The sequence below is a fragment of the Heptranchias perlo genome, chromosome 4 (assembly GCF_035084215.1).
Source record: "Heptranchias perlo isolate sHepPer1 chromosome 4, sHepPer1.hap1, whole genome shotgun sequence".
Classification (NCBI taxonomy): domain Eukaryota; kingdom Metazoa; phylum Chordata; class Chondrichthyes; order Hexanchiformes; family Hexanchidae; genus Heptranchias; species Heptranchias perlo.
The window spans coordinates 132,462,813-132,485,315 of record NC_090328.1 but is presented as its reverse complement, the minus strand read 5'-3'; positions in this window follow the sequence as shown (position 1 = coordinate 132,485,315).

Sequence of the window (22,503 nt, the reverse complement as noted above, 5' to 3'; positions counted from 1 at the left end):
AGATGGGAGAGTGAATGCAGATGTAAATAGGTGGATGATTAGTGAATTAAATTAATTCGGGCTCCGTCTACAGACACGGTACGTACAGTTAATAACATTCAAAATCAAAAGCAGAGCTTTGCTCATTAGTACTTCATTTCACTCATTACCAATATCTTTGCTCTCTGCTGCACTCGAAACAAACACATGGACAAGATTGGAGCCTGAAGGAAATGGATTCTGCAGAACCAGTAGCTGAATTAGATCAGCCTTGAGATCTCCAGGCGAGAACTGCTTTAATTGTTGACAGAAACATAAATCTGCTGCTAGTCAGTCTGATTCACTTAAACTTTCATTCAACTCTTTCTATTATCAATCCCTTGATGCAAATGGGACAGAAGTCTCTCACATTTATACAGGAGTGTGAATATAACGTTGAATATTTCAAATTTAAAACCAAGACTTCGCTTGAAATTTTTTACAAGTGAATGTGCCTGTAAATGGAACAGTCCATTTCCACATTCTTTTGTTTGAATTCGGGTTGATAAGTCCAATACAATGTTTAACCTTGGTTGGTAATGTTCAACACTGTCAAAAAAGTGATCCAACAAAGTGAACTGGGAGGAAATAAATGGCGGAGTGTGTCACGTCTGGGACTGAGTTAGGATACTGTATTTTCAGCCCCAGCACTGGGTTTCAGTATTTTCTCCTCTTCATTGCCATGCATGGTCCTGTCCACTTCCCCTAACCTCTCCTCTTTCATTTGTTGACCTCGACTCCCCCTTTATTTCCCTGCATTCTCCGTTATGGTCAACAATTGCCCCCTTCATTGCCATCCATCCTTCCTTCATTGTCATCTGCTGCTAGCCTATTCACTGCCATCCATTCGCCTCTTCAATGCCATCCATTCCTCCCCACTCCCACTTGATTCCGGCTGCTAATGGACCAGGCCGCACCTCTTTCTCCACAATGCCACTCCCGCACGAATGTCGGTACACTGTATACTGTAGGGAGGAATTCCTGTTCTCGCGAGTGTTCCCAACTAAAGTAAACAGTGGCTAGGATCACTCTCATTAGGGGCACAGAGGAGTGAGGGGCTCTGGTCCAGTCCATATGTAGCCAGACTTGGGGCGAAGCAAGGGAGCTAGCAAAGGAGTAGGGACTTAGATAGTAGCGGGGGAATTGTAAAGATAGGGGCAGCAGTATTGAGGTGAGAGGGACCCTTTTGCCCTTGCCTCTCCTTTCTCTTTTCTCCAGTGTTTTTCCTACACTTACTCTGGCCTCAGTGCAGAGACCAGTTGACGATAGTAAATGTGCTGCATGGTGTGGGTTTGGGGCATACAGGCCAAGAAGGTATCAAAATCAATCCCACAGCTGTGCTTAGTCAGGCAGCAGTGGGACACTGCAGTTGCCCTCAGCATCGCTGAGTTAGACGGGAGAAGTAACAATTGCTCCTGATCGCTACACAGTGACTTCTGCTGGAAGGTGCCTGTTTGAGGGCAGGATTGGGATGAGCTGTGATGCTACCTGGGTTAAAATTTGTGGAATGGCCACTTGCGCAAGGTACTTAAAAGCTACTGGTATCTATGGAACTGCACACCACTATGAGTCACCAGAAACAGGAAATGAGGAAACGACACACATTGTGCTCACACATGGACAATAATTTGTACCTATTTTTAGCTGGTGCTCATGAAATGACCAAAGTAATTTGGGGAAAAGATACTGCTCAGAGATGCAAGCCAGCATGGGGTCGAGAACAGACAAGGGAACCAAATTTTAATTCGGGCAAAATGAGGGCAAGTGATTTGTTGCAGGAAGTGATTTCTTTTATTGCTCAGATCCTCCCATAAGCCACCATTTTCACTGCCCTAGGATGTGCGATTGCAGTACTTCGACAACAAATACAACTAGTTGAATTTTTTGAGAAGGTAAGTAACATGGTAGATAAGGGAGTGTCTATGGATGTTATTTACGTGGACTTCAAGAAGGTATTCGATAAGGTTCCACATAAAAGACTGTTAACAAATATGAGAGCGCATGGAATTGGAGGCAACCTATTGACATGGTAGGGAATTGGTTAGGTGGTAGGAGACGGAGAGTACGGATAATGGGTATGTACTCAAATTGACAGGATGTGACTAGTGGTGTCCCCCAGGGATCTGTACTGGGGCCTCAGGTTTTCACTCTATTTATTAATGACTTAGATGAAGGAATAGAGAGCTGAATATCCAAGTTTGCTGACAACACCAAGTTAGGTGGCACAGTAAATAGTGCAGATGGGAGCAGAAAGTTACAAAGGGCCATTGACAGATTAAGTGAATGGGAAAACTGTGACAGATAGAATTCAATGTGGGGAAGTGTGAGGTCATCCACTTTGGACCGAAGATAGATAGATCAGAGTACTTTCTAAATTGGGGAAGCTAGGAACTGTGGAGGAGCAGAAATAATTAAGGGTCCAAGTACAGAAATCACTGAAAGCTAGTGGACAGGTACAAAAATAATTTAAAAGGCTCATGGGATGTTGACCTTTATCTCAAGGGGGCTGGAATACAAAGGGGTGGAAGTTATGTTACAGTTATAGTAAGCTCTGGTTAGACCCCATTTAGAGTACCGTGTTCAGTTCTGGGCACCGCACCTCAGGAAAGATATATTGGCCTTGGAGGAGGTGCAGCGCAAATGATACCAGAGCTACAAGGGTTAAATTCTGAGGACAGGTTGCATAGGCTAACGCGGCTTGCATTCCCTTGAATATCGAAGATTAAGAGGTGATCGAATTGAGGTTGGAGATTTAAGATGATTAAAGGAATTGATAGGGTAGATAGAGAGAAACTATTTCTTCTGGTGGGAGAGTCCCGAATAAGGGGGCATAACCTTAAAATCATAGCTAGGCCATTCAGTGGTGATGTCAGGAAGCCCTTCTTCATACAAAGGGTAGTGGAAATCTGGAACTCTTCTTCCCCCAACACCTCCACCAAAAAGTGCTGTTGGCTAGGTCAGTTGAAAGTTTCAAAACTGAGATTGACAGATTTTTGTCTGGCAAAGGTATCAAGCGTTACGGAACCAAGATGGGTAGAGGAAGTTAAGATACAGATCATCCATGCTCTAATTGAATGGCGCAACAGGTTTGATGGGCTGAATGGCCTACTCCTGTTCCTAAGTTCTGAAATCACACTAAGTGTAGAAATTCACAGGATTTGTCATGGGATGCCACTGCAAGCCAAATCACATGCCATAGGTGGTCCAGAGGCAGTGAAAATACTTAATTTCAGAGTGCAGTCCATGGGTCCTCTCATTGGTCAGTGAATACCCAAATTTCAGGTTGACTTCAATCATAAACTGATGTCTGAGGTGGATCTCGGACAATTCAGTCAAGTGGCATTTGGTAAATTTGGGTTGTTTAATATCCCAGGAGGATATCAAATTCATAAAAATCATCAATGGACATCCTCTTTGAATAAGCAACATCTCATTGCATGCTTTTAAACATAATTGAGCAAATTACACACCACAGCAACTAATAAGGTTTTAAATTGTATGTAGGTGCAGCCTATACACTGGAACTTACGGTACCAGGAGCATGGAATACTCCTTCAGTCTAACTTATAACTATTCATCCTGCAATCTTGATGAAGAGTTGGCCGCAGACTGTGCTCATTAAAGAGCAGCTGTAATTTTCTGACGATCAAATTATCCCCCAAAATCTGACGTCTGCTTAACAATAAACATTCACCATCAATTCTATAGACTGAATTTGTGACAGTTTTAGCTGCTTCCACTTCAAGAGCTGATTACAACTTAAACATACACCGCTAAAAGGTGTATGTGGGCATGTCTCCTCATTCTCCCTCTCCCCCACCACATCTGTCCCCAATACTCACTACCTACTCCGCCATCACGAAAAGTTTACACATGTGCAATCATGGAATTTTTTTTATTCGTTCATGGGATGTGGGGGTCACTGGCAAGGCCAGCAATTATTGCCCATCCCTAATTGCCCTTGAACCGCTGCAGTCCGTGTGGTGAAGGTTCTCCCACAGTGCTGTTAGGAAGGGAGTTCCAGGATTTTGACCCAGCGACGATGAAGGAACGGCGATATATTTCCAAGTCGGGATGGTGTGTGACTTGGAGGGGAACGTGCAGGTGGTGTTGTTCCCATGTGCCCGCTGCCCTTGTCCTTGTAGGTGGTAGAGGTCGCGGGTTTGGGAGGTGCTGTCGAAGAAGCCTTGGCGAGTTGCAGCAGTGCATCCTGTGGATGATACACACTGCAGCCATCGTGCGCCAGTGGTGAAGTGGGTGAATGCTTAAGGTGGTGGATGAGGTACCAATCAAACTGGCTGCTTTGTCCTGGATGGCGTTGAGCTTCTTGAGTGTTGTTGGGGCTGCACTCATCCAGGCAAGTGGAGAGTATTCCATCACATTCCTGACTTGTGCCTTGTAGATGGTGGAAAGGCTTTGGGGAGTCAGGAGATGAGTCACTCACTGATGAATACCCAGCCTCTGACCTGCTTTTGTAGCCACAGTATTTATATGGCTGGTCCAGTAAAGTTTCTGGTAAATGGTGACCCCCCAGAATGTTGATGGTGGGGGATTCTGCAATGGTAATGCTGTTGAATGTCAAGGGGAGGTGGTTAGACTCTCTCTTGTTGGAGATCATCATTGCCTGGCACTTGTCTGGCTTGAATGTTGCTTGCCACTTATCAGTCCAAGACTGGATGTTGTCCAGGTCTTGCTGCATGCAGGCACGGACTATTACATTATCTGAGGGGTTGTGAATGGAACTGAACATTGTGCAATCATCAGCAAACATCCCCATCTCTGACCTTATGATGGAGGGAAGGTCATTGATGAAGCAGCTGAAGATGGTTGGGCCTAGGACACTGCCCTGAGGAACTCTTGCAGCAATGTCGTGGGGCTGAGATGATTGGCCTCCAACAACAACTACCATCTTCCTTTGTACTAGGTATGACTCCAGCCACTGGAGAGTTTTCCCCCTAATTACCATTGACTTCAATTTTACTCGGGCTCCTTGGTGCCACACTCGGTCAAATGCTGCCTTGATGTCGTGGAATCTCAAACGTCCACCCATGGTGTACACATTAAAGAAATAATAATTCTACTATGGAACTGTCCGACCACAAACTAACAACAGTGCAACTGTACTATCCCTGTTAGCCCCCTGGAAAAGGTGATCTGGTTATAATGTGATCATACAATCACTGATAATCTAGCAGCAAGGCCCCGGTTACCTCATTGTAATGCTGCCTCCAAATTATCAATGGAATCCTGTTGGCACCCAGAATTGCATTTGTGCAGCATGCAGGCTAATCCAAGCCATTTACTTGTCTGTATCATTTATTTGACCATTGCTAATAATTGTTATTGACTGTTTGTTTAGGGGACAAAAGCAGTAAAGCTCCACTTAAGTATAGAAATTGTTCCGACAGCCAGCTGTTTTATTACCATTAGAATGTGCGGGAATAAATCAGTAACTCCCTATAAATGAACATTCCTATTAAGAGTACGCCAGTTAACTGGCATTATTCCACCATGTGCACAATAAATTCTGCCTTGTGCATAATGACTTGAGAGTGCAAACTTGCTTTATGCAATCTTTGACCAGAAATGTGTCTGTCAACCAGTTTTGGATATATGGGCCATCTTTCAAAGGAGCAGTGATGCTGAAGAATTTGGGCGCTGTACTTTGTCTGCAGTAAAAGACCGAGGCCTGGCCTTGAGCCAAATCATGCAAGGCGGTACTACTATCCTTCGCCACTAGAAGCAGACAATCAATAGCTTAATGTGGTACAGACTGCCACCAACATTGTGAGGTATGAAATTCAGTGAGTGACAGCACCAAGAACTAATGAGCCAACCAACAGAGAAAGATGAATACTTAAAGATTTCACACTGGGACAATCTTATTGTGACTGCACAACCATTTTACTGAAACTCTACCATACTCATTTTTATCCACTAAACACAGTGATTACTACCGTAATTGTACAGAAAAGTTAATTGTAAGTGTGCTGTGCAAACATAACTATAGGAGCAATAGGATTCGATGGGTTGTATTCGAAGTACCAATAACTCTAGGACAGCAGGTCTTTATCACATTCCCTGCTGGATTATCGGTGATTGCAAGGTCACCCTCACTAATAGGCTAACAGGGTTCGGACAGTTGCACCATTATCTCAGGCCAACTGTTCCTCATCCCATTACATTACCGTGGTCAGATGCACATTCTGCTGTAAAAAAAAGAATAATCATTTCTCACTCTCGGTCCGGCATGATAGTCGGATTTATAAAATGGCATCCCAGCTTGGGACAAGCCAACCTAACCCCCTCGAGACTCAACCAAGATGGGCGACGCTTGGTTATTTGTGGAAAAAAAAAAGCTAAAATAGCAGTTCAGGATTTCAGATCCGGTCTCAGTCTCGACATTTTGAGCAGAAGATGCACTGCTTCACTTCGGTCAGTTTGCATAACAATAACAACAACAACAACTTCATTTTAGTTTGTGGTCTTGTAACTTTGCTGATTGAATCATTAAAATATGATACCGCACATCGTAGATAGCTTTCTAATTTAAACAGCATTACTGCACCTACTATGCAAAGATCATATTCTCACATTTGGTCTCATCTTTCACACTTCTGTTTCTGTTCTGTCAAGTGGGTGTTTGAAAGAAGGAACTCTGTGAGATCTAATTATCATCGAATCATAGAATGGTTACAGCACTAAAGGAGGCCATTCGGCCCATCGAGCCTGTGCCGGCTCTTTGTAAGAGCAATCCAGTTAGTCCCATTCCTCTGTTCTTTCTCCATAGGCCTGCAATTTTTTTCCCCTTCATTTAGTTGCAATTAAATAATGTAAATAATGAAATAACCTAGTTTACATTTAGAAGAAGAAGTACTTGGATTCAGATAGCGCCTTGGCATCCCAAAGTGCTTGACAGTCAACAAAGTACTCTGAAGTATAGCCACTGTTGTAATGTGGGAAATGCGGCCACTAATTTGCGCACAGCAAGCTCCCACAAACAGCAGTGAAATAAATGACTGGATTATCTGTTTTAGTGATGTTGGTTGAGGAATAAATATTGGCCAACACCAGGAGAACTCCCCTGCTCTTCTTTGAATAGTGCAATGGGATCTTTGACGTCCACCTGATCCCATTACATTACATTACCGTGGTCAGATGCACACTCTGCCAGGAAGACGGCACCACCAACACTACTCCCTCAGTACTGTGCGGGAGTATCAGTTTAGATCACGTGCTCAAGTCTCTGGAATAGACTTGAACCCATTACCTTCTGGCTCAGAGGCGAGAGTGCCATCGCTGAGCCACGGCGGACACCTGATTTTATCCCTTTGCAGTTTTTGATGATGACCTTTTCAGGGGTGTATCAATCCGGCCCTGTTGATGAACTCTGTGATATGAATAGGAACATGTAATTACAGTCAGTTAAAATCAAGATGCACGAATGTTGGAAATCGTAAAAGAAACCCCTGCAGCTATATAATCTCCTGGGAGAGGCAAAGAAAACAGAGGCAAATCCCAGGGACAATAAGGGAAAAAATACTCTGGGAAATTCCTCTTCGACCCCTTTACGCGATCAAAATCATTCCAGGAGATTTCATGGACCAAGTGTTTTCTATCGAGACACTTACCTACTATATGATGCGATCTCTGCCCGGTCAGGAACCGATCCAGCTCCCTCTCGCCTATAGTCCAAGTATTGGACCGGTTTTATTAATGTAGCTGGATCCAATAGAATGTGGCTCTGACAGTATGCAGGCACCAGGAACAAATTATATTGGAAAAGATGTGATGGTATCTTCCCTGATATAACTTGCACCAGAGCCCAGATGTAGCATCAGTGGTACATTCAATTATCTTGTTTTTGTGCGTTTGTGAGTTTATATATTTTTCTGTTGGTTATCTTTACATTATCAATGTAATTTTGAAGTCCATTTCTTAAGAGGGGAAAAGGTATTCTTTTACTATAGGTAATTTTGGTGCAGCTTAACATATTTTTAAAGTGAACATCGATGAATTAATGTTTATACTTTTTTTATTAATGATAATACATTTTTAAATCCACATTTGGGTATTAACCGAATTCTAAATTTTTATTTGAATATAATGATAGTTCTTAAAAATATAAACAGTTTATATGTATAATTAGCCTCTAAAAATGAATCTTGTAAGTACAGTAAAATTTCAAATTATTCATACTCCAACTATTTACCATCCAAAATGTTCATGAGACAAACCCTGTATAAGATCATTTTCTCATTGCATAGCCTGTTAACACCAATCCCTACTGTCAGATATAAATTAACCCCTCATCCCAGGAAATATTAAATTAAATTATTCAATTCAGTCTTCATGCACATCCCTAAGGTTTTGCTGCACCATACCTGTAAGACCAAAATTTGAGGATTCAAAGCAGTCTGTCCCTTTCCCTTGTCTACTGGTGAGAGCATGGTGGAAGGTCCCTTCCCTTATGATGAGGAATGCAGGATCCATGTTAAGAGTGGAGACAGTTCTATGGCGCTGAGGTTCTGGAATTGTAAAATTTGAGAATCAGCTCCTGCATAGGTAGAAAGAGGGATGAGGACCTGCAGGCAGATTTTAAGGAGTTAGGAAAGAGATTAAGAAACAGGATCTCAAAGGTAGTAATCTCCAGATTGCTCCCGGTGCCACACGTTAGCAAGTATAGAAATAGGAGGATAGAGCAGATAAATACATGGCTGGAGAGATGGTACAGGAAGGAGGGCTTTAGATTCCTGGGGCATTGGGACCAGTTCTGGGGGAGGCGGGACCTGTACATGCCAGACGGGTTGCACCTCAATGGAGCTGGGACCAATGTCCTCACAGGGAGGTTCGCTTGTGCTGTGGGCAGGGGAGGGGGGGATGGGCACCAGGATGTAGCATTGTAAGGGAGAAGCAAGGTGCACAATGGATTGGGAGAGAAAGATAGCACTAGAGCAAGAAATGGTTTGGTAGTAGATGAGACCAGACTAAGAGCGAGTACAAGAAAGTCTAAGACTGGTTTACAGTGCATGTGTGTAAACACACGAAACGTGGTAAACAAGGTTGGTGAGTGCAGGCGTAATTAGCCACATCAGAATATGATGTTTTGGCGATAAAAAAGTCAGGATTGGGTACTAAATATTCCTGGATACAAGGTGTTCAGAAATGATAGGGAAGGGAAGAAAGGAGGGGGGGGTGGCAGTATTGATTAAGGAGAATATTGCAGTGCTGGAGAGAGAGGATGTCCTGGACGGGTCAAGGACAGAATCTATTTGGTTAGAGTTAAGAAACAATAGAGGTGCCATTACACTACTGGGTGTATTCTATAGGCCACTAACTAGTAGAAACATTTACCTGACGAAGGAGGAAGCCTCCGAAAGCTTGTGAATTTAAAATAAAATTGCTGGACTATAACTTGGTGTTGTAAAATTGTTTACAATTGTCAACCCCAGTCCATCACCGGCATCTCCACATCATAGTAGAAAGGAGATAGAGGAGAAAATTTGCAGGGAAATTACAGAGAGGTGCAAAAGCCATAGAGATGTGATAATGGGGGACTTCAACTACCCTAATATAGACTGGGATAGTAATAATGTAAGGGGCAAAGAGGGGGAGGAATTTTTGAAGTGTGTTCAGGAGAACTTTCTTGACCAGTACATTTCTGACCCAACAAGGAAAGAGGCATTACTGGATTTGGTTCTGGGGAACAAGGCGGGCCAAGTGGAGCAAGTTTCAGTGGGGGAACATTGGAGAACAGCGATCATAGTATCATACGGTTTAGAATGGCTATGGAAAAGGACAGGGACCACTCTAAAGTAAAAATACTCAATTGGAGGAAGGCCAATTTCAGTGGAATGAGAACAGATCTGGCCCCGGGTAAATTGGAATCAAAGATTGGCAGGCAAAACTGTAATTGAACAATGGGCGGACTTTAAAGAGGAGATGGTTCAGGTACAGTCCAGGTATATTCCCACATGGGAGAAAGGTAGGGCAACTAAACCCAGAGCTCCCTGGATGACAAAAGAGATAGACAGTAAAATGAAGCAGAAAAAAGGGACGTATGACAGATGTCAGGTTGATAACACAAGTGAGAACCAGGCAGAATATAGAAAGTTCAGAGGGGAAGTGAAAAAGGAAATAAGAGGGACAAAGAGAGAGTATGAGAATAGATTGACGGCAAACATAAAAGGGAATCCAAAAGTCTTCTATAGGCATGTAAACAGTAAACGGGTAGTAAGAGGAGGGGTGGGGCCGATCAGGAACCAAAATGTAGATCTACTGATGGAGGCAGAGAGCATGACCGAGGTACCAAGTGAGTACTTTACATCTGTCTTCAGCAAGGAAGAAGATGCTGCCAGAGTCCCAGTAAAGGAAGATGTAGTTGAGGTACTGGATGGGCTAAAAATTGATAAAGAGGAGGTACTTGAAAGGCTAGCTGTACTTAAAGTAGATAAGTCACCCAGTCTGGATATGATGCATCCTAAGTTGCTGAGGGAAGTAAGGGTGGAAATTGCAGAGGTACTGGCCATAATCTTCCCAATGTCCTTAGATACGGAGGTGGTGCCAGAGGACTGAAGAATTGCAAATGTTACACCCTTGTTCAAAAAAGGGTGTAAGGTTAAACCCGGCAACTGCAGGCCAGTCAGTTTAACCTCGGTGGTGGGGAAACTTTTAGAAACGATAATCTGGGACAGAATTAGCAATCACTTGGATAAGTGTGGATTGATTAGGGAAAGCCAGCACGGATTTGTTAAATGCAAATTTAACTAACTTGATTGAGTTTTTTGATGATATAACAGGGAGGGTCGATGAGGGCAATGCAGTTGATGTGGTGTTTATCGACTTTTAAAAGGCGTTTGGTAAAGTGCCGCATAATAGGCTTGTCATCAAGCCCATGGAATAAAGGGAGCAGTAGCAGCATGGATACAAAATTGGCTAAGAAACAGGAAGCAGAGAGTAGTGGTGAACGATTGATTTTCGGACTGGAGGGAGGTGTACAGTGGTGTTCCCCAGGGGTCAGTACTAGGATCACTGCTTTTCTTGATATGAATTAACGACTTGGACTTGGGTGTACAGGGCACAATTTCCAAATTTTCAGATGACACAAAACTTGGAAGTGTAGTGAACAGTGAGGAGAATAGTGACAGACTTCAAGAGGACATAGACAGGCTGGTGAAATGGGCAGACACATGGCAGATGAGATTTAATGCAGAAAAATGCACAGTGATACATTTCGGTAGGAAGAACAAGGAGAGGCAATATAAACTAGAGGGCACAATTCTAAAAGGGGTACAGGGACAGAGAGATCTGGGGGTATATGAGCACAAATCATTGAAGGTGGCAGGGCAGGTTGAAAAAGCAGTGAAAAAAGCATACAGGATCCTGGACTTTATAAACAGAGGCATAGAGTACAAAAGTAAGGAAGTTATGCTGAACCTTTATAAAACACTGGTTCGACCACAACTGGTTGTGTCCAGATCTGGGCACCGTACTTTAGGAAAGATGTGAAGGTCTTAGAGAGGGTGCAGAAAAGATTTATGAGAATGATTCCAGGGATGAGGGACTTTAGCTACGTGGAGAAGCTGGGATTGTTCTCCTTGGAATAGAGAAGATTGAGAGGAGATTTGATAGAGGTATTCAAAATCATGAAGGGTCTAGATAGAGAGAAACTGTTTTCATTGGCGGAAGAGTCAAGAACCAGAGGACAGAGATTTAAGGTGATTGGCAAAAGAACCAAAGGTGACATGAGGAAAAACTTTTTCACACAGCGAGTGGTTAGGATCTGGAATGCACTGCCTGAGGGGGTGGTGGAGGCAGATTCAATCATGGCTTTCAAAAAGGGACTGGATAAGTACTTGAAAGTAAAACATTTGCAGGGCTATGGGGATAGGGCGGGGGAGTGGGTCTAGCTGGATTGCTCTTGCATAGAGCTGGCACCGACTCGATGGGCCAAATGGCCTCCTTCCATGCTGTAACCTTTCTATGATTCTATGCAGATTCTAGAAAGCCTGATGTGGTCATTTTGCCAGGTGGGAGTTTTGCACACTGGTCCCCACCACAAAATAAGACTTTTTAGGTAGGACGCCAAGGAAATGAAGAATCGAGTTTAACATTCGATACGCTAGCAATTATACTGGATCATACATCCAGCTGCCCTGTGGGCTGCAGTCTCTCAGAATTCAATATCTAATTATCATAGAATCATAGAATCATTGAAAGTTATGTCACACAAAGAAGCAATTCGGCCCATCGTGTCCGTACCGGCCGAAAAAGTGCTATCCAGCTTAATCCCACTTTCCAGCACTTGGTCAGTAGCCCTGCAGGTTACCGCACTTCAAATGCTCATCCAAGTACTTTTTAAATGAAATGCCTCTACTACCCTTTCAGGCAGTGAGTTCCAGACACCCATCACCCTCTGGGTGAAAAAATTTCTCCTCAGCTCCCCTCTAATCCTTCGACCAATTACTTTAAATCTATGCCCCCTGGTCACTGACCCCTCTGCTAAGGGAAATAGGTCCTCCCTATCCACTCTATCTAGTCCCGTCATAATTTCATAAACCTCAGTTGAATCTCCCCTCAGCCTCCTTTGTTCCAAAGAAAACAACCCCAGCCTATCCAATCTTTTCTCATAGCTAAAATTCTCCAGTCCTGGCAACTTCCTCATAAATCTCCTTTGTACCCTCTCTAGTGCAATCACATCTTTCTTGTAATGTGGTGACTAAAACTGTACACGGTACTCAAGCTGTGGCCTAACCAATGTTTTATACAGTTCTCACATAACCTCCCTGCTCTTCTCTTCTATGCCTCGGCTAAAAAGGAAAGTATCCCGTATGCCTTTTTAACCACTTTATTTACCTGCCCTGCTACCTTCAGTGATCTGTGGATATGTACTCCAAGGTCCCTTTGTTCCTCTACACCTCTCAGTATCCTCCCATTTATTGTGTATTCCCTTGCCTTGTTTGCTCTCCCCAAATGGGCCGAAGGGCCTCTATCCGTGCTGTATAACTCTAAATCCATTACCTCACACTTCTCTGGATTGAATTCCATTTGCCACTTGCCACTTTTCTGCCCACCTGACCAGTCCATTGACATCTTCCTGCAGTTTACAGCTTTCCTCCTCACTCTCAGCCACATGGCCAATTTTTGTATCATCTGCAAACTTCTTGATCAAGCCCCCCACATTCAAGTCCAAATCATTAATATATACCTCGAAATGCAAGGGACCTAATATTGAGCCTTGTGGGACCCCACTGGTAACAGCCTTCCAGTAGCAAAAACACCCGTCAACCATTACCCTTTGCTTCCTGCCACTGAGCCAATTTTGGATCCAACTTGCCACTTTCCCTTGGATCCCATGGGCTTTTACTTTTTTGTCCAGTCTGCCATGTGGGATCTTGTCAAATGCCTTGCTAAAATCCATGTAGACTACATCAAACGCGTTACCATCATCGACCCTCCTTGTTACCTCCTCAAAAAATTCAGACAAATTAGTCAGACACGACCTCCCCTTAACAAATCCATGCTGACTGCCCTTGATTAACTCGTGCCTTTCTAAATGATGATTTAAGTTGTCCCTCAGAATCAATTCCAATATTTTGCCCACCACCGAGGTTAGACTGACTGGCCTATAATTACTCGGTCTATCTCTTTCCCCCTTTTTAAACAACGGTACAACGTTAGCAGTCCTCCAATCCTCCGGCACCACGCCTGTAGCCAGGGAGGATTGGAAAATAATGGTCAGAGACTCCGCTATTTCCTCCCTTGCTGCTCTTCGCAGCCTGGGATACATTTCATCCGGGCTTGACGATTTATCTACTTTCAAAGATGCTAAATCCCTTAATACTTCCTCTTTCACTATGTTTATCCCATCCAATATTTCACACTCCTCCTCCTTAACTACAATCTCTGCATCGCCCCCCTCTTTTCTGAAGACAGACGCAAAGTATTCATTAAGAACCATACCCACATCTTCCGCCTCCACACAAAATTTACCTTTTTGGCCTCTAATAGGTCCTACTCTTTCCTTAGTTGTCCTCTTGCTCTTTATGTATTTATACAACATTTTTGGGCAAATCAGGCCATGTGGCATAAAATTCATTTTTTTCATTTGAATTATATCGAAGATAATCTCTCTTGTTTATTTCCAGCATTTACTGTTTTTTAACTCAAAGGGGCTGATTTTTAATTATACGGCACATCGGCCAGCAATGGGCAGAGCAATTGCACTGCCCCCCGATTGGCACTAGAGAGAGGCCCGAACCATGTTGGCAGGCAGTGCGATCACTCTGCCCACCACCCAGTCAACGTATGCTATAATTGAAAATCAATTAACCGACTGGGGGGGGAGTATGTTGTCCAACAGCTCCTCCATGGTGCCAAACCAGACGTTAAACATGAAGGGGAAGGAGGCAATCCCGAGAGGGGGTGCACTAAGCGACTGGCAGCAGGTGGGAAAATTTTAATGGGGCCAGAAGCATTCGTATTCCTTGTGGCACCAAGGTTATTTTTCCTCTATGTCCAGTACAATTAGGTGGAGCACAGCAGTGCACGCTCCACACATTGCAACCTGCAAATTGCATCAGGACTATGTCGAACCCCAATTTAAATATTGAAAGGCTCTCTGCCGACCACTTTGTTTCTCAGCATGAAAATGACTCCCAATTTTTTTACTCTATAAATAAAGAAAAATGGCCCATAATTTGCTACAGCAGGGCATCTGCTATAAGTTGGACTTGCCCTTACTTGTTTAGGTTTTTAATTTTTTGCATGGCAAGTTGCTGGAAGTGCGAGCTGATAACGTCACAGTGAGGGAAACAGGGCATCTGGGACCTGAGTGAACAGGGCAAGCAACTGGGTATCTCCTTAACCAATCAAATTGAAGGATTGTAAAATTAACAGCACAAGGACTGAGAAGGAAGTGTAAATATGAGTGAGTGAATTCACTATCAAATCAGGACACAGATTTAAAATAATTGGCAGAAGAACCAAATGAGCAGAATTATTTTTACGCAGCGAGTTGGTATGATCTGGAATGCACTGTCTGAAAGGATGGTGGAAGCAGATTCAATAGTAGCTTTCAAAAGGGAATTGGATATATACTCGTAAAGGAAAATTTGCAGGGCTGTGGGGAAAGAGACGGGGAGTGGGACTTTTTTTTTATTCGTTCATGGGATGTGGACGTCGCTGGCAAGTCCAGCATTTATTTCCCATCCCTAATTGCCCTTGAGAAGGTGGTGGTGAGCCGCCTTCTTGAACCGCTGCAGTCCTTGTGGTGAAGGTTCTCCCACAGTGCTGTTAGGAAGGGAGATCCAGGATTTTAATCCAGTGACAATGAAGGAACGGTGACATATTTCCAAGCCGGGATGGTGTGTGAATTGGAGGGGAACGTGCAGGTGGTGTTGTTCCCATGTGCCTGCTGCTCTTGTCCTTCTAGGTGGGAGAGTTCGCGGGTTTGGGAGGTTCTGTCGAAGAAGCCTTGGCGAGTTGCTGCAGTGCATCCTGTGGATGGTACACACTGCAGCCACGGTGCGCCTGTGGTGAAGGGAGTGAATGTTTCAGGTGGTGGATGGGGTGCCAATCAAGCGGGCTGCTTTGTCCTGGATGGTGTCGAGCTTCTTGAGTGTTGTTGGAACTGCACTCATCCAGGCAAGTGGAGAGTATTCCATCACAGTCCTGATTTGTGCCTTGTAGATGGTGGAAAGGCTTTGGGGAGTCAGGAGGTGAGTCACTCATCACAGAATTCCCAGCCTCTGACCTGCTCTTGTAGCCACAGTATTTATATAGTTGGTCCATTTAAGCTTCTGGTCAATGGTGACCCCCAGGATGTTGATGGTGGGGGATTCAGCGATGGTAATACCGTTGAATGTCAAGGGGAGGTGGTTAGACTCTCTCTTTTTGGAGGTGGTAATTGGCTGGCGCGAATGTTACTTGCCACTTATCAGCCCAAGCCTGGATGTTGTCCAGGTCTTGCTGCATGCGGGCACGGACTGCTTCATTATCTGAGGGGTTGCGAATGGAACTGAACACTGTGCAATCATCAACGAACATCTCCATTTCTGACCTTATGTTGGAGGGAAGGACATTGATGAAGCAGCTGAAGATGGTTGGGCCTCGGACACTGCCCTGAGGAACTCCTGCAGCAACGTCCTGGGGCTGAGATGATTTACCTCCAACAATCGCTACCATTTTCCTTTGTGCTAGGTATGACCCCAGCCACTGGAGAGTTTTCCCCCTGATTCCCATTGACTTCAATTTTACTCGGGCTCCTTGGTGCCACACTCGGTCAAATGCTGCCTTGATATCAAGGGCAGTCACTCTCACCTCACCTCTGGAATTCAGCTCTTTTGTCCATGTTTGGACCAAGACTGTAATGAGGTCTGGAGCCGAGTGGTCCTGGCCGAACCCAAACTGAGCATCTGTGAGCAGATTATTGGTGAGTAAGTGCTGTTTGATAACACTGTCGACGACACCTTCCATCACTTTGCTGATGACTGAGAGTAGACTGATGGGGTGTTAATTGGCCAGATTGGATTTGTCCTGCTTTTTGTGGACAGGACATACCTGGGCAATTGTCCACATTGTCGGGTAGATGCCAGTGTTGTAGCTGTACTGGAACAGCTTGGCCAGAGGCGCAGCGAGTTCTGGAGCACAAGTCTTCAGCACGACAGCTGGGATGTTGTCAGGGCCCATAGCCTTTGCTGTATCCAGTGCACTCAGCCGTTTCTTGATATCACGTGGAGTGAATCGAATTGGCTGAAGACTGGCTTCTGTGATGATGGGGCTATTGGGAGGAAACTAATTGGATAGCTCTTTCAAAGAGCCGGCAGAGGCATGATGGACTGAATGGCCTCCTTCACTGCTGTATGATTCTGTGATTCGCTGAATAAAGTTGATTTTTTTTTCATCAGTTTCATCTCACCATTATTTGTAAATGTTCTGTTTGATTTTCATCCTCCATGAACTTGAGCTCATCCAAAACTCTGCTGCCCGTCTCCTAACTCGCACCAAGTCCTGTTCACCCGTCACCTCTGTGCTCAGTGACCTACGTTGGCTCTCAGTCCGGGAATGCCTTGATTTATAATTCTGAACCTTGTTTTCAAATCCCTCCATGGCCTCCCCCCCTCCTCTGTAACCTCCTCCAGTCCTACAACCCTCCGAGATCTCTGCGCCTCTCCAATTCTGGCCTCTTGCGCATTCCCGATTTTAATCATGCCTCCATTGGTGGCCGTGCCTACAGCTACCTATGGCTTAAGCTCTGGAATCCCATCCCTAAACCTCTCTACCTCTCTCTCCTCCTTTAATACGCTCCTTAAAACCTACTTCTTTGACCAAGCTTTTGGTCACCTGTCCTTATATCTCCTTATGTGGCTCGGTGTCAAATTTTGTTTGATAATCGCTCCTGTGAAGCGCCTCGGGACGTTTTACCATGTTAAAAGTGCTATATAACTGCAAGTTGTTGTAGTTCCCTTGAGGCAGGATAAAAACTACAGCTCCCATGATCTCCCTTCTCTCTCTCACACACACACACAAACATCCCTACAGGAAATTCCCAGGACCAAAGGCTGAGATTAAATTTCCACATCCAGGGCTGAAACAGAATCCAAGCCCCAGGTCTCAGAAATAGGGCCACTCTTTGTGGGGGAAAGCCTGCAGGGTTTAAATTATTGATTTTTTTTTAGTAGGTTTTTGATTTAGCCGCAAACTATTCAATTTTGAATTGCCGTGTTTCTGCGACTAACAGATTTAACGTGTGACGTGCTTTATGGAATATTTTTAATTATATGGATAGAGTCATCCCTCCCTTCCAATGCTCTCCTGGCCAGATTCCACAAAGCATTTTAAGCAAAAATAATAGCTGATTATTTCTTAAATTCCACATAATTGCAGTTCAAGATAGCATGTATTTATTTCCAAAACTTCTTCCAGTTTCAAAGTATCACGTATTCTAACTCGATAAGGAGACCAATCCTGACAATGGAAGTGTTGTTGAACTTCTACAGTGCAATATTGCTGTAATGTAGGGTCTTCTAAATCAGTCTTGTCCAATTGAAATTGCTGATTAGCTACAGGTAGCTACACCATTTTAGCCACATGCACTAATTTTAGTGGAAAACACCTTATACACATTTACACAATACTGGTAAGTGTACGTCACGTGTACATTTACTTATCAAACATCTACTACCATTCACTAACCAAGGAAGTAAAGCATTCAAACGATTAAAAACACTTGAGCACACTGCTTTTTTCTTATCATTTTACCAACAAACACAAAAAAAATTGAAAGTACACATGCATACACCATGCGGATATGAGTATTGCGATCACATGCCCATCGACAGTGTCTATTATTCATTTTTTATTTACTGATCAGAAATGCAATTAGTCACATCTGGGCTTCCAGTTAGTCGCATGTTGCTGGTGACTAACGTATTGGATAACACTGTTCTAAATGTACTAACAATGGGAACTACTTCTAAAATTAGGGCCGGTGAATTCTTGTAATAGTTTTGGAAACTACATTTTATGAGCATTTCAGTTATTTCTCACCATAATGCCTTGGTCTCCAGCTCTGTTTGTAAGATATGAGATAACCAGCCCCCGCAAGGTCTGTAATGTGGTATCAGTGATGCACAATGTGTAGTCAGCCAAAGCTGTATTGCTTCACATCATATTAAATTAATTAAACACTGTTAAGAATGTCTGGTCCACAGTGCAGAGCAAGGTTATGGCGGAATGCACACTTTCAATTGTACCGGTGAGCAAACCCTATAATAGCCTTTAGTCCATCCACGTCATTTGCATGTCATCCCTTATATATATATATATAAATATAAAATAGTTTGGAAGTCCGTGGTTCAATTTGTGACATATCGATGGTTAGAAGACCCACTGAAAGCCTTCGACATGTATTTTTTGTGGAGCAGATAAATCTATTGCAACTTTTCACATGTCAAATAGTTGAGACTGCATTAATGCACAACTTAAAACAACTGACAACCGATGTTGGATTAGCTGCATAGCAATGGCAGTGTTAGGTATGACAGTGTTGCTGTTTTTCCACTTTTCTCCTTTTATCTCTCCTTCTCTCCTGACAACCCTCAATCATTCAGGGTACAGTTCCACAGGAATAGGGATATAGCTCCACATGCACTGGGGTACAGCTCCATGGGCACTGGGTTACAGTTCCACACGCACTTGGTTACAGCTCCATGGGCACTGGGTTACAGCTCCACGGGCACTGGGTTACAGCTCCACGGGCACTGGGTTACAGCTCCATGGGCACTGGGGTACAGCTCGACAACCACAGCAGTACAGCCCCACAGGCACTGGGGTACAGCCCCACGGGCACTGGGGTACAGCTCCATGGGCACAGGTCACTTTCCCATACCTCGTCAACGTGGCCATTCTTAATGTTTGAGCTTAGACAGTTAGTACTAACAGGCCATTTGACCATGACATATTGTTACAGCTGAGTGCAATCCTGTCCTCATCTGCAACATATTTAATAGTTCAGGTTTATGGTGGAGTAGAGAATTCTACCACAAAACAAGAATTTCCATCTTAGCACAATTAACTCAAACAAATTTGGGCTTTTCTCTGGTGCATGTGTTAGGAAGATTGCTTCTTACTTTGACCTCACTTTGCATGGAAAGATCTCAGTAAATCTATCGACATGAGTTTAGCCATAACATCGATGTTGCTGCACTTTCTCAACTTCACTCTTGCACCGAGAAACGAATAGCTAGGAGGTAGGCCTGCCCAAGATCTTCAGTGCTTCAATGTTGCTGAAGATGCTGGGATAGTCTTGCCTGCATAGCATCCCTTGTCATTTCAACAGCAAGGCTGAACAGAAGTGGCAGCACAGCAGTCTGGACTATCCATGGAATGAACAGGCTGATGACCTATTAGTACATTAAGTGGGTTTTGGGAGTTTTGAGACAAATATTCCCTATGCCCCCCTGCGCTGGGTGAAGTTGCACTGCTCCCTTTGTTCCCATGCCATCAATGAGAGATCCTGGCAATGCTTTTGGGAAGCTGGGCTCATACAGATTACTGCATCTCTTGAAATGTCCATTGTCTATAATGATAACACTAATCAAAGCTGTGCCAACAAGCTATTGTACTGATTTAACTACTAAGGCCCAGAATTTGCTGGAGCGGGGCATCTCACGGCGTGCCCAGTTAGTTAGACTTTTTCCTGCACCTTTCAGCTCAAAATTCTTTTGCCCTGTGAGCTGCTGAAAGTGCGAGCTGATAACAGCACAGCAAGGGCAACGAGGCATCTGGGACCTTGATGTATCTCCTTAACCGATGAGATTAAAGGATTGAGAAATAAATAAAGGAAGGACTAAGAAGGAGGGTGAATTAGAGTGGGTGAATTCAATGTCAAATCAAGTACAGAAAGAGAAATAAAGAGAGGGAAAGAAAGAAAAAAGAGACAGAAGGGAAAAGTAAGAGAAATAATTGACATTTTAAAAATCTCCAACAACAATTCACGACCTGAAGGAATGAGGCTCCACACATTTTAATGTTCGCTTTCTGGGCCAGAGAGGTTGATTGGCAGTCATTAACAATTATCACATCGCTAAATGGGTACTTACGCTATTAATTACTAGACTTAACTTTCTGTGGCATGTTTAATGAGCAATTAATGTCCAAATCCAGCAACGTCACGAATCTCACGGGGAAATTAATTGCAAGATGCCGTTTCCGCAAAGCTAACAGCGGAGCAGCACAAATCGTCCATTAACTCGTGGAGATTGACAATTCACGGGGTATCACCTCCACGCCACTAGTTGCTGGCCAGCTTGCACATCGAAAGTGACGTGCATCGTTCGTACGCCGTTACTTTTTCAGCAAATTCCAGCCAAAAGAAATTTTCCCCTGTGCACACATAGTCTCAGGAATGACGGAATTAAAAGAGGAAGATAAAATCTAGACAAGTTTAAATTGCCTACAGAATTGCAGCCCGGTGTGAGATTTGACATTTTGATGAATTGTAACCTAATTTTTCATTATTCTGCTCTGAGACAAGCTGCAGATGAATGCAGATCTTGAGCATCACCATCTAAAGCAAGTCACTACAAACAACACGCATGCCTTTATTGCCTCACTGAATCAAATCTAAATTAACAGCTACTTTCCCACACTGCATTTCAGTGACAAGCTGTGCTGATGGAGAGAGTGAGGCATTCTTCCAGGTGTGATTAGAAATCCTTATTAGATCTGATGGAGAATGCATTTCACTCAGTGTGCTATCAGCTTAGGTGTCTGTGGGAGGACCTGAAGCTCCAAACATGTCTCATGAATTCATGACTTCCAAATATAGTTCGTAGTGGGCAGTTGTGCTAAAATGTTAAGAATTTAGAAAAGCTTTTTGCACTTTTAAGACGCGCCCATGTCGTTGGAAATCAGCAACTGCCTACATATGAGTGCAGTGTTCTTCCAATTGGCAGACCTGAAGAAAGAAATAATGTTTATAGTTTGAATTATATGTAACATGGTGAAGAAGAAAGAAAGACTGACTTGCATTTATATAGCGTTTTTACTTTCCAGCCAATGAAGAAGTTTTGAAGTGTAGTCACTGTTGTAATGCAGGAAATATTGGAGTTAAAAACAATCAAAACCAACATGTCATCATTACAGGCAAAGTAATTCCTCAATTTTGAAATAGAGACAATTCGACTCTCAGGCAGAGAACCCACCACAAACGAACAAATCAGGAGTGCCTCATCTGAGTCACACTTAGACTTCTCAGAGGGGTTCTCATTGGACATGAGCTGCTGGGAGGAAATTCTCAATTCCAATTAAAAACTGTCAAGCTCTGACTCTGCTTTAACAAAAATCCGAAGGAATAAGTGAGGAGGAGGAAGTGGAGATAAATGGAAAAAAACAGAAACAAATCAGACACATTAGGAAGCTCACATGAGTTGAAGGTATCTATGTAAAACCATTAAGTAAAACATTGAAATGAATGATTAAAAAAAAATTCAAGGACAAATTGGAATGGGTGCTAAAAATGGCTAGACAATATAATTAAAACTGTCTTCATGAAAAAGTTCTTGACAAATCTTTCTCATTTATTCAGGAAAAAAAAGTAAATTGGTGAAAATTGTGCTAAAAGGCATCATTGTCTCATGTAATCATTCTGATGAAAATTACATACAGCTTTTCAGGCTCTTCTCCCTTCCCAAACAGAAAATGGTTCACCAAATATGTTTCCTGTGAATGCAATGCCCTTTTAAAGATGGCAGAAAGACAGAACATACTGCATGTTGGAAAATAGGTCACATGAAGATAAACATACCCGAGACAAAATGCAACAAATCTTTATTTTTCTGCCAGCTTTCATCCCTCCTTCTTCTGTCGGCAGAGTGCCTCAATGGGGAACAGTTCCATGGGCACCAGTACCCCTCCAGTTCCTTGGCTAATTGACCACTCTTCATGAATGGGCCCAGTCCTTGAATGCTGGCTGACTATTCC